The sequence below is a fragment of the Amphiura filiformis genome, chromosome 3 (genome assembly GCF_039555335.1).
Source record: "Amphiura filiformis chromosome 3, Afil_fr2py, whole genome shotgun sequence".
In the NCBI taxonomy this organism is placed as follows: domain Eukaryota; kingdom Metazoa; phylum Echinodermata; class Ophiuroidea; order Amphilepidida; family Amphiuridae; genus Amphiura; species Amphiura filiformis.
This window is the reverse complement of record NC_092630.1, coordinates 84,548,689-84,562,642: the sequence shown is the minus strand read 5'-3', so window position 1 is coordinate 84,562,642 and position 13,954 is coordinate 84,548,689. Positions and strand designations below refer to the sequence as shown.

The following is a 13,954-nucleotide window of genomic DNA, read 5'->3' as shown; positions in this document are numbered from 1 at the left end:
AAATGGTGAAATTTGGTTCAGATATGAATCTGCCATACATCTTATTGAAAGAAAGGGCATTATAAATAAGGAAGTGACTTTGTTTATTCAATCAAATCATCGATATCAGTGCAATTTGTTTATGGAGGCTTTGTGTTTATAAAATCCAATGTGCCACATCATGAAGTAAGGAAATCGACTCTGCAATTGCATTATACATATAAAATGTATGATTTCATCAGTTTTGTTGCCCTTTTGTTTAATGCATCTGGATGCCACCATGTTTTATAGCCTAGCCTAGTATGCTCAATTTCTTTTTTATGCTTTGAATTGTTTTCAATGCAATTGAGACTATCATTTGATGTGTTATTAAATGCTACATGTAAGCTTACTTCAATGCTTTGCCCCATTCTCGTTGTGCTCATTTTGAAAGTTGCACAAATTGTTGAGAAGAGTTGAAAAGATTCAACACAGAACTGGAAGAACTGATCAATGTTCATGAATGTCATTTGATATCTTCATTATTTTCAAAAAGTGAACTCGATTGATACCAGTATGCATGGGTCATCTCTACCATGCTTAAATAAAGTTGCTACAGATCTATGTACGGCAGGTCATCGGCAAGTGGATATCTCTCATCAGTGTGGTTGTCACCTTACAAGGTTCTGTCAACAGTGAAGCCTGATCAAGAACTGCAAATGGAAATGAGTCCAATGGGTATTTTGTAATTCGCTGTCTCTCTCTATCTCTCTCACATTGCTCACTGCCCAACACACAAATCTCAACTGATTGCCATAAAGTAGCTGAGAAAAGTAGAAACTATATAAAAGAAAATCTTGAACAGTGATAAAGTATCAACTCATCGTGCATGTACCACATCGTCTCTTATGAACTGAGCCAGCACAATTGGCTATAATCACCAGGAGAAAATAATGCGACTTAAACGACTAGTTTGTAATAAGCTACCACCCCGAGTCCCAAACCATAAAATCCAAAGAAATGCTCCTCCCCTCTGCATTATAAATATCTGCTATTCAGAAAAGTATCTACATGTATAATACACTACTAATGCACCCGTAGAGAAGTTTGTTTTATCCTCTCAGTGCAGTCTCCTGAAGAAACAGAGGCTGTGTACGTCAATCAAGTCATCCATTGGACTGGGTGAGGTAAGCATGGGCCAAGAAAAGAGCCCACATCATGTTATATATTTTAAAACAGATCTTTGCTGTTTGGAATAATGAATACAACAGGTGGAATTTGTCTGATGCTACAAAATAGCTTGTTTTGTGTTCTGCCCATAATATACTGCATTGAAATACGGGGTTATGCCCATTCTGCGTTGCAATTTATCAACCACTCTTTGGAGGAAACCCTGTTAACGAAAAAATTATTGCTAATGGAACGGAAGTTGAAAACATGTTAAACACATTGGATGCATTTTCAGAGATTACATTTGAATGATTACAGTGAATGTTCTGTTGTGTTTTCTACATTATCACATCAGGTTTGGTGCAAAATACCCTTACAAAAGGAGTAACCATTTTGCTACCTGAGTGTGAATGTTATCAATTTTGTGTGTGCTACTTAGCAAAATAACACCTTTATTCTGTCATCACCTTGAATACATTATGTACTTATCCAAGCTGTATTCCACCATAAGATTGGTGCTATATGTTCCAGCCAAATACGAATGAGTGCAATCCAAAGAAATATTAATAATGGTCCTGAGATTCACAACATTGGATCCCTGTATAGATATATTATAGAATTATTTTTGTTATTTTATATTTATGAAACTGTGCAATGAGAATAGAAAAGTTTATCCAGTTTATTTCAAAGTTTATGATTGTGATTGTTGGATGTAGCGACACTATTGATGTAACAGACCCTGTCAATTAGACTGGAGGATAAACAACTCATCATTTTGTTTTGACGTGTGTTCATTTGGTTTCTCAGGAAAATCGTACTCTACGCTGTGTACTGCTTCGCTATGCCATCGTCGTCAACTTTACCAGCCATCAGCTACTAGTGTGATATCATCTATTACATGGATGGATTCTACTGTTTTATGCCATCATATTTGATGAAACATTTCATGTGTGTTTTGTGAACTGCAGTATTTATATTATCATCTATTCTAAGTGAATATAATATCTACTATATGACTATAATGTTGATGTGTTAAATAGTCGTATTAGGCAAGCAGTGCATGTATTATATTGAAGCTAATAGAAAGCTAAATGCTCCGATTCTATCAGAGAATCCAATTTCATCAGCATGCCAGTGCTCAAATGTTCTTTTCTGACCAATTGTGAAATCTTTGGTCATTCTGTGTGGAACCATCTGTGTGTATGTATGCCTAATACAAAATAATGGCTGTTGCCATAGTGCTATCAATGTCAATCAAGTTTTAAAATGTGAGGAAACATTTCTTTTTAATGAAATTTACAAGCTGGAAATGGATGTCGTCGCGGGAATATTGCCATGGAGTTCTACAGTGAATGTGGAGTGTCAATCGAGCCTTTGGAGGATGCACAAGCAATTGGAGCCATCACAATTTACCATTTTGTTATTGCTAAAAATAATGCAATGTCTCAAAGCGCCTGTGTGTTAGTTTTTCTTAGCGCATCCACCCAACCAAGTTCATTTTTGATTTCCTTTATTTATTTTTACTTTTTTGCCGTAAAATCATGAAATTCTGAAAAATATTATGAAGACAATTTACTTCATCGGATTATAGGTATAAAACAATTGATATTTGTACTTCAATTTTCTGCTATTTTGAACACTCATGACATCTTAATTCAAAATTAAGTTTTAAAAAAAATAGAAAAAGAAACAAACCGCATTTGTTTTTGAAACTGCAAAGTGCTTTGAGACATAGCATTATTTACAAATATTGTCAACTGTATACATTTTGTATTGTATGGATGTCTATTCTTTCATAGAACTCCCAATGCATATGGCTCAGGTATTCTCAAACAAATTCATAGCCCTAGCCTAATTATTCTACATTCGAGCATCAAAACATTAATTACATCTCTATGCTGCCACACTTTTCATTTATTTGAAAGTATGGTACTGGTAACATTTACTCAAACCTAGACTTTTTCTAAAATACATTTAAAATATCAGTGGCATACACAAAGGGCTCCCACTTTTTTAGTCAATCGGGGGTAAATGCATAAATGCATTTCTGGGGAAATTTTAGTGTTGCCAATTATGGGGAGCGTACATGTAGCTAGCCGAAAACTGTCGGGGGAATCAAGATTTGTGGAGCCCCCACTTTTGAAAACCTGCTGCCACCAGTGCTGTACAATATCCCCTTGTATTTGGGAATGAAAGAATTGACATCTATTTTCAATGAACATAATGTGAATCTGAATATTATGAATTGATCAGACAAATGAGGACAGTGTTATTATTTCGATGAAATGCATCCCTAAAAAATTAAAGTCACCTAATATGACATTTTTGTGCTTTTAATTTAATGACACTCACCAGTTCTGTCCAGGGCAGGGGTGACATTAACCTGTGCTTCAGGGTACAGGACTCTCAATTTTTACTAGTTGGACCCCCAAAATGTAACTTTTCATGTAGTAAGGAGCCTACATGTATGGACCTCTTCCTGGCCTCACATTTTACGAGACTCAATATTACCTCTGGTCCAATGTTGGCAATTACCTGTGCTGGGGGGGGTCAAGGATGCCAGTTTTCACCAGATGGACTGCCAAAATTTAACTTTTCTCATGCAGTAAGACCCTGTGGTGGACCCCTTCCTGGACGCTTAATAATTCTGTTTGCAACCAATGCCAACCATAGGGTGATTTCACAAAAGGTCGTTCAAATCTGCCACGACATGATGCGTGCGTAAGTGATATTGATTGACTCATTTGCTTTGTACTTGTTCCATGCATCATGTCTTCTGGAGGCAGATTTGAACTAACAACCTTTTTGTGAAATCGCCCTATAATGGGCCACAATGCCACCTAACCCTTAGGGTTTATTGTTAGGGTATTGTGGCCCATTACACTGCAAAAACTTGGGTGTTAAAACTTAAAGTACCACCGGTTGGAGTTAAGGGAGGGCTTTTTAACACTTTTGTTGTTATTGTTATACCTTCCATGTATCAAAAATGACACCAAGGGTGTAAAAATTACACCCAAAAGTATTAAAAAGATAACACCACTGGGTGCTGTCCTCTATTGACTCCAACTGGTGTTACTTCTAACACCCGAGTTTTTGCAGTGTATGGTTACAAAAAAATAAATATGCTTCCTGGATCCCCAAGATTTAAAGACTACGGTGCTACCCCTGGTTCTGTCAAGTATGATTTTAGTAACATTTCCCTCATTTTCTTTGAATTGGGTAAATGCATAAAGGGTTAGGATTTTTCATGCAGAAGTACTGCCATATCACAGCAAAAGGACACAACTGAAATAACACGGTGATCTATTGACATGATTTGGGTGAATTCGGGATTGATGCTTAAAATGAGGTTGTTAAAAACATGGGGTAAAAACCTAATGCCAGCCAGTATCCATCTGTTAGAAATGTGTTAGAAATAATCATGCAGATCAGTTCCATTTGTTGTGGTAGGGAAAGTGTACAGTAGTTGTGAATATTGAATCTATTACCGTAATTATATAGATGAGTTGACATGTGTTTACATTTGATACGCCCTCTGTTGGTCTGAGATCAAAACTGCCAGGCAAAACACACAATATAGTTTACTTGGAAGAAGTTGATTTTCTTTTTTGAGTTTTAAAGCAAAATGTTATCAAACTTGTTCACAAATTTATGCATCAACCTATATACATAATATCACACAAAACTTCAAAGGTTTTTAAAAGTTGAGTTTTAAAAAGATTTATGTGGTCTGCCATAGACACTCCTGTGTTATTTTGCCTGGCTTGAAACAACAGAGGGCGGTCTAAATGTAAACATGTGACATCATAGGTCAACTCATCTATATGATTTCATTATGAGTTGAATCAGGCTGTTTCTCTTGTCATACTTCAGTTCACCTGAAGTTCGGTAGTGGAGTAAGTGTGTATAAAGTTAATCGCATAGCGTATAGCGTAATGCGCAATCTTGAAAAAGCATCGACATTACTACCGTACTTGAGGTGAGCAGAAGTATTTGAGTGAGTTGTTTAGGCAGTTTGGTTCAAAAGTCAACTCCCAGTTTCCTGTTTCCCGACCCGAGGTCCATTTCACAAATCTTTACGAAGCTTTGTAAGTCTCAAAATTGTTTGTAACTTATGACGAGTCGTAAGTTCCATTTCACTGAACTTGCTTACGAACGGTACCCTTCGTAAGTAAGAGGGATTTACTACAGGGACCTTAGTAAAGTTACGTCTATTTGGTATTCATAACTTTACGAACGGTTACTTGAGTATGAAGGGTCAAAAGTTGAGTGAAATGGGCCCCTGGACCTGGAAAATTGGCCGTAAAATAATTCATTATTTCCAAATATTTCATCATTTGATATTTTGTCAAGTTTTAGAGAAACAAAAACTATTTGAAACTATTCCTCATCAAGAAAAAGGTTAAATACGTCTTTGAGATCATGATCTGGGGATAAAGAATTGATCTCTCATTATCTCATGATATGAAAGTTTGAGAGTGATGGATATCTCATTGTCCCTAGTTAGCAGTCATCATCATGATTGTTCAGGCAAAGCCTAATACTTGAAATGTTGGCTCCATCTTGAAAAATCTCATGACCTTTACGTAACATTGTCAATGTGTCATGGGGATGCAGTTCTGTGGACTGAAAAGGACAATTGCTCTGCATTCTACAGATTTCAATCTTAAGGGGCATCCTATCCAGACCTTAACTGAAGGTTGCACGTTTTTTCAATTTCAATTATGGCAGATAATTTCAGATTTATAGTAGACAATCATTTACATTGGTATGATATTTTCCATTTTTCGTATTTGAAGCTGTTGTGGCTGTAACAATTAACGGAAAAAATTTACCTGGTGCCCACTATTTTAATCATCTAATATTCTCCAAATTTAAATTTGTATTTCCTGAAAGGAATTTTATCATGATCACAGATCAATCAATTTATTTATTATACTTCCTTCCCACATTTATGTAATGTTAGCTTATGGATTGAAATCGGCAAATTTATATTGTGTATTTGTGTATACAACGACTGAGTGAGTACATTTTTTTATTAAGCAATTATGTGACTTTTCTTCAAGGATTTGACATGTCAGGGTACACATTTCTTAAATGATTCATTGAACAATTTTGTTAATTCAAAGGCGCATCATTTGCATAAATGGGGAAAGTAATAAAACTTTGAACTTTGACCAAATCAGTAAATTGACAGTTGTGACAAGCTTGCTAGCTATGTATAAAGTTTAGTGTGCTAACTATACGTAAACTCATTGTACACATTGTGCATGTCTATCTCCTGAATGCAAACATGAACTTACAACTTTTAGGCCAGGAATGTTACAGAATTTGGATATACAGATAGTGAGTAAATAATTATGGATGTGTATTGCAAAATGTCATTAAAACTGTAATAAAATAACGTACAAATGCAAGAGATCTAAAAACTATTCTTGTTAATGTTTTATTGTAGTACCTTGTTTGTCCCCCGGGTTTGCCTATTGGGCTTTTCCAGAAAATAAGTGCACATCCCCTTTAGAGGAGTAATTTTTCAAAAAAAGAAAATGTCTGGATTTCCAAGTCTGCTGGAATCCAAGAGCTGCTAGAATTCCAGTTGCCAATGTCATTTGAAAAAGTTTTGAAAGCCAACTGAAGGAGTATTTTGTGATCCTAGCATCCTCTTTTTACGACATTTTTCAGTAGATATCCACAAAAAAAAGCTTATTCCCAAAATTTCAGTTGATTCCGATTTTGCGTTTGTGAGTTATGCATGATTTATGTGTATTACACTGCTCCATAGACAATGTGTTGTAATTTCGTTCTGGCATGTACCAGAACGAAATTCAAATTTCGCGATATCTTTGCTAAACGAATTAATCTGCACGATTTTTTTGTACATTTACATTATGTAGCCAGAGGTTTCCAGTGATGTAAAAGTCAACTTTTTTTTAAAAAAAAGTGGGGGATGATGCTGTGGATCACAAAATGCCCTTTTAAATGAAGGGAAAATCACGGAAATGTCCAAAATGAGCTCTCAAATTTTTGAACTATTTTTCTGTCGGATTTTTAAAAATCTTTGGACACTTTAAAAGTCTGGATTTCCAAAAATCACGATTGGACAAAAAGTCCGGAAATCCGAACTCCCCTAAGCATGCAGGGGGTGTGCATCTATTTTCTGGAGTAACCCATTTTGGCAAGTAGGCCTATGTACTTCCCACCCTTCTGGTCGGAACACTTAAAAAGATACCATTTCTTTACAGACGTTAAAACTAAATTACAAAATAAAGTGGTCAATAGAAGGAGAATTTTGTTCTCTGTATTTTCATACCTCATTCGGCACGATATGACTTCAATTAAAGGTATTTGAATAAAAAAAATGAGCATTTCAAAAGTGACATAAATTTGACTTTTCCCTCGAAGCACGCACGCACATATTGAACACAGCGGAGTGAGCGTCCTTCCGTTGGCTTTATTGAGCCCGTAAGATAAGGCAGCGGAAATTTGCCTTGAAGAGGAAATCTCAAAAAATTTCACTTTTGAAACTCGAACCTTTTGTCATTCAAAAGCATTAGTGAAAAAAGTAGTATCGTGCCGAATAAGGTATCAAAGTAGCCTACTTTATTTGATAATTAAGTTTTGTTTTGTTTGTAAAGCCCAATGAGATTGGGTGGAAATTTGCAAAATTCGAACTGATTCTACGACTGGATGATTCATAATATACACCAACCTTCGATTAACATGCTCAGCATGTTTTACAAAAGTATAGGCTACCTATTCATTTATCTTCCTTTTATTTAAGGTCGTGGTACTACACCCCTTGATAAATTAGTCAAGTTTGTGACTAAAAGTTATGTATATTATAGGGACAGGGAACCCAGTTATTTCATTGGAATTTCAGTGACTCGAGACAAACGGTATGTTATTTTAAGGGCTGGGGTATGAACGTTTGGACAGTATTTATTTTGGGACATCAGAGCACATCAGACATATCGAATTGCACTCTGAATACGAAGAATGTCATTCTGATATCAAATAATTTTGATTTTTTGAAATTCCCAATTTAATACACATTTTATGGCAAATCATTAAAATTGATATTTTGATATTTAACAGTACTTGAAGTAAACTTTATAAATCTGATGATTTATACTTAAAGTGTATGTAGGTGGGATGAAAAGCCGACGATCAATTGAAAATTTTGACCTTTCGTATTGAAGATATGGATTTTTTTCCCAAAACACCAAAAAAATTAGGTCTTTTTGGAAAAAAAATCAATATCTTCAATATGAAAGGTCAAAATTTTCAATTGACCGTCGGCTTTTCCTTCCTGCTACATACACTTTAAGAATATATCATTAGATTTATATAATTTACTTCGAGGACTGTTATATATCAAAAATTTGAAAAATATCAAATTTTTATAATTTGTCATAAAATTTGTATTATATTGTGATTTTCAAAAATGAAAATTATTTGATATCAGAAAGACATGCTTCGTATTCAGAATGCAATTCGATAGGTCTGAGGTGCTCTCATGTCCCACCCAAAATACTGTCGAAACCCAATAAACGCTCATTTTAGATCCCTTAATGATAAGAAAATAGGTACCACTAGAACATTGTAGAATGTACCTCAATTCTTAACATATATAATGAACCACTTGCCTTGAATCACTAAAATGTCAGTGTTATTGGATTCCCTGTCCCTATAATATACATAACCTTAGTTACCAGTGTGTAATTATTTTTTGAGAAAAATGGAAAATTAGTCACAAAATTTATCAAGGGGTGTAGTACTATCTCCAATAAATTACAACTAAACATTCCCCTCATGGTTAAAAGCATCTTGCATCTTGATTTAAAGTGATGGCTTTCTTGCGGATAAAGGCGTAACAATTATTATGTGGCCACAAGATTCAAACTATCTCTGATGGCAATTTTTTCTTTTACCTTTATCCGAGAGAGCCGTCGCTCTAGATCGTTGCAACTGTTTCAATGTATCATTTACAAGTAAATTCCATCTCTTGCCAACGAAAGAACCAAAAGCATCACACTACCTTATTTCTCATACTGTAGTGATTTTACAATATTGTTGAAAAACCTGTTGAATAAAAACTGAAGAAAACCCCAACTTTATGTCAATGAAGTTATCGGACACATAATTAGAAAACAAGCAATTGATCATGTTGATATCGAGAATGTTTTGTACATAATAGATTTTGAAAAGTGCAACTTTTACTGAAAGCATATCATAATGCAATCATTTTTGGAATATGTGATTATTTTTGACCAAAGAAAAATGATTTTGAAAAGGAAGAACTTTGGGAGGGTTGAAAAAAGTTTCTTCTATTCACTGGTTTTTCAATTTTTGCTGAACCATGAAATGGTATCATGCTGAATCATGAAACAGTATCAGCCTATATCATGCTGAACCATGAATTGGTATCAGCCTATATTAGTGTATCTTACTTACTTCCTTCCTTACTTGCTTACGGATAGACTGACTAACCTTTTGGTCTGAAATGGACATCTCGAAATGCCACAAAGTGTGACCCTCCCCGAGTGGTGTCAAATTAATGAGAAAAAAAGCAAAGATATAATCAAAATATTTCCCAGTCCCCACCCAGGGGTGGCACTCATTTTTTTGGGTCTTTTTTTTAAATCTCAAAGTGCCCAGAAGGTATGAACCCCCCGAGTGGTGTCAAATGATATGACTTACTTGACCTATCTGCTCAGGCCGGTGTGGCCCTTTGCACTCTGCCGAGTAAGCCTCCTCCACTCAGTTCTGTCTGTTGCTTGTGTCTTTGCTTCATGTGGGGTCATTCCCAAGTCCCTCTGAATTTGGTCCTTCCATCTGGTTGGTGGACGACCTGGTGGTCTTTTCTTGCTGAAGTCATTAATGTAGGCTTGGTAGGGAAGCCGATGTGGAGGCATTCTGAAGTTTTGCCCAGCCCATTTCAAACGTCTCCGGCAGATAACATCATTGATGGAGCTAGTGATGTTGAGACTCTGTCTGATGGAATTGTTGCGGATTTTGTCAAGTAGTGAAACTCCAAGCATTGCCCTAAGGCATCGCATTTCAAAAACATCCAATCTCAATCTGTGTCGATCAGATTCACGTAACGCCCAGGATTCTGACCCATATGTGGCAATAGGGAGGATGAGCGACTGGTAGATCCTTATACTTTCAGCGATCTGGTGGTGTCATGGTTAGACCAGATGGTATTATTCAATCTACCAAATGCCCAGGCTGTCAACTTTGTGCGACGTTTAATATCTTCTTCTACGGAGGGCACACTACTACCAAAAAAGACACAAGTTATTTACCTTGTCAATGGGCATTTGGTTCAGCATGATATCTCTTGGATCGTCAGACATGATCTTGCATTTTGTTGGGTTAATTTTCATTCCCCAGCTGCTGCATGCTTTTTCCAATTCTTTCGTGGAGATTTGCAGGTTCTCAAAGTCCATATCCATGAGTGTGGTGTCATCTGCATATCGGATGTTGTTAATGCACATGTTACCCATCTGCACACCGGAGCCAAGATTTTGGATGTCCTTCATGACAAACTCCAGATATAGATTGAAGAGGCATGGTGAGAGAAGACAACCCTGTCTAACACCAACTAGGACTTCAAACCAATCGGTGATCTTTCCATTTACCACGACTGAGCATTTGGTTTGCTCATACATTTTTGCAATGAGGTTCACCAGTTTGGCGTCTACTCCTACTGATCGCAGACATTTCCAAAGGGCCTCCTTCCATATGGTGTCAAATGCTGCTTTGAAGTCTACAAAGTTCCAGTGTATTGGAATGCGTCTTTCTTTAGCCTTTTCAAAGATTTGGCGTACTGTAAATACTGCATCTGAGGTGCCTCTGGAACTCCTGAACCCACACTGTTCCTCTCTCTGATGGCTATCTACAGTCTGTTGAATTCGGTTAAGAACCATCCTACAGAATACTTTTCCCGGGATTGACAGGAGGGTAATAGCTCTGTAGTTGGCTGGGTCCAGTTTGTCGCCCTTTTTGTACACAGGGGTTATTAGACCTTTACTCCAGTCTTCAGGGATTTTTCCTTCAGCCCAGGCAGTGTTGATGATCTTCAACAACATTTGTTTCAACATGGGTCCTCCTGCTTTCAACACTTCTGCTGAGATCTTATCCCAACCACACGCTTTGTTGTTTTTAAGCTTCTTGATGGCCTCTTCAACTTCACCTATTGAAAAGGGCAAACTTGCTGTAGCGGGGTTAACAGGCTCCGGGATGGAGTTAAGTATATTACAGTCTCTGGGGAATTCTGTATTCAGATGTTTACTGAAAGTATTCCTCCCAGCACTTCATTACTTCCTCTGGGGCTGTTTTCAGTGAACCATGTTTGTCTTTGGCTGCAGTTTGAACTTTTATCACCTGTTATATAGTTTTGTGACTTTCTTGAAGAGATCATGGCTTATGTTCTTTGCATGGGCTTCTTCCATTTCTTGAACGTCTTTTTCAAGAAGTTTTCTTTTTCACTGCTTCACTTGATATTTGACCCCTTTGTTCAGCTTTCGATAGCAGTTCTTGTTTGGAGCTGAGGGGTTGTTTAACATCAAGACTCTGGCTTTTCTTCTCAAGTGGCACATTTTCCTGACTTCTTCAGGCAATCCCTTCACTTGGCGAGCCCTCCTAATACCAACTGATTCTCCAGTAATTTTGTTTGTGGTGTTTCTGAACTTAGCCCTCAGGTCTTCTACATCAGTATCCTCCTGTTGAAGCAGGGGTTCAAAAGTGCCACCAATCTTGGCTCTGAACTCTTCTGCAATCAGGGGGTTGGCAAGTCTACTGACGTCATAGCTTTTTGGGCGAGAAATGCGGAGCTGGGTTTTGACATACATATTGGTCACAGCGTTGCAGAAAGTATTCGTGCTGTCTATATACTCGGGAAATTACAGAGGCGAGAGTAAGATTTGTAAGAAAACGAGAGTATGTTTGGCCGTTTCAACGAATGAAAACGAGTGAGAATTTCAAAAGTTATGGTTTGAAGAAAATATGACATTAAAAGTTACATGCCAGGCCTATAATTGTTTCCACAGCATATTAACGAATAAAATCTATGGTTATAATCAGGCGTTCATATACATTTGCAGACCTCCTGGAGACCAGCACAGCATGAGATGCGAGTGTATTGATATCACATGATTAAAACATAGACCCTATTTTCTATGATTAAAACCTTTATGGACGTAAAAGTCAAAGTAACAATATCCTATATCCTGTATCGTTTTATGGATAAAAATGACTCAAAATGTCATTAATGAAATAATTGATTTCTTAAACATCAGTTTTGTTTTTTCAACGGGAAAAATTCGATGCAATTTCAGGGCCTATCTATGATATGGGCATAATTTATACATGTAGGCCTATTGAACAATATACCCCCATTTGACATGTATTAAAAATAGGTAGGTAAACAAATGAATTATTGTATTAGTCTATCAATTATAAATAAAATGACTTAAGTGAATCCACCTTTTCTTATTTGATCATGTTGATTATTAAATAATTATTATGGCATTCAACAAAATGATTGAAGAGAAAACACACAATGCAGACTATAGAATTCATAGCTTCGCCGGAGTATCGGACTAACAACCAACACATTCAAAAAAGTTTAAAAGTTAAGATTGGAGCATGGAAATAAGAGACATTCTTACTTCCATGATTGGAGTGAGCAGTCTTTATAATTTTATAATGTGCTATAGTAAGTATACATTGCGAATTAATATAAAATTAATGTCATGTATAAGGCAAGTGGCAGTTTTTAGCCAATTAGCTACAAACTGCAGTGTATTTCTTAATATTAATAATGTGCTAAGGGTAGCCTAAAAGGCAGAAAAGCACAAAAAGACAGAACAATTTGGAGTAATGAATTAAAGAGTTGACATGAAGTTATAGGAGTAAATGTTTGGTTTGCTTTTTCTGTGTGCATGTTCTCATCATTGATGGTTTGGTGGACTGTCATGAAACATGATGGATCCTAAAAAAGCGTGATCCTGAAAATGCCTTCCACCCAAACTCTTCTGCATTGAAGCTGGCTTTCTCTTTTAAAGTGAATTTTTATTGAGATCGCATGCAAACATTGAACATCTCATTTACATAATAATGAACCCATGTCTGTGAGCCCATTTTAATGGCCATTATCTTATTTACATAATGGTTTTGGATTCAATGTTTAATTGGCATAGTCCTCTAAATATTTTACCGTAAAGTCCTATAGTGGAGGGCCTTTTTGTTGTGTAGTCATACAAAGGTGGGGTGACTGCTGGTACATGTTTTACCGTACAGTCCTATGTGTTTATTTTGTTGTCCTAAATTTGATTGCTCTCCTTGGTCTCTTCGTCATTTAGATAACTTTCAACACCAACCTTCCTAGTTTAATTCTTTCAATCAAAATTTCACTCCTCTGCTAATGATGACAAGTGAAAATCGAAGTAATACTGCAATATCAATATGGAACTACACCTTTATCTTGACAATTAATTTGCTCGCCCTATTCCTTTTAAAGGAATTTTTATTAGAGTTGTTTTCAGGCGTTTGGTTCTGACTGGTGCTGACACCACTTTAGCGATCACTAGATTGTGATCTGAGCCCACATCAGCTGAGCAGTATGATCGGCAATTCTGGATGATACTTAGGTTCTCCTGTTGAGTTATGATATGACCTGGGTCAATTTTCATATTTTGGGCCCCCTCATATCTCGAAATGCCAAGAAGGTATGACCCCCTGAGTGGTGTCAAATGAAAGAGAACGAAGTAAAGAATGTATTAATTATTTTTCCAAACCGGGATGCCACCTATTTTGGGTC

At 36.5% G+C, this 13,954-nt stretch overlaps 1 long non-coding RNA gene across 1 annotated transcript; it reads left to right on the top strand.

Annotated features, from left to right (window-relative positions):
* The first annotated feature begins 853 nt into the window (after positions 1-853).
* On the top strand, positions 854-6,557 carry LOC140149280 (uncharacterized). The gene is made up of 2 exons (XR_011858575.1): positions 854-1,145; positions 1,936-6,557. It is a non-coding gene; the product is annotated as an uncharacterized lncRNA (long non-coding RNA).
* Positions 6,558-13,954: the final 7,397 nt, after the last annotated feature.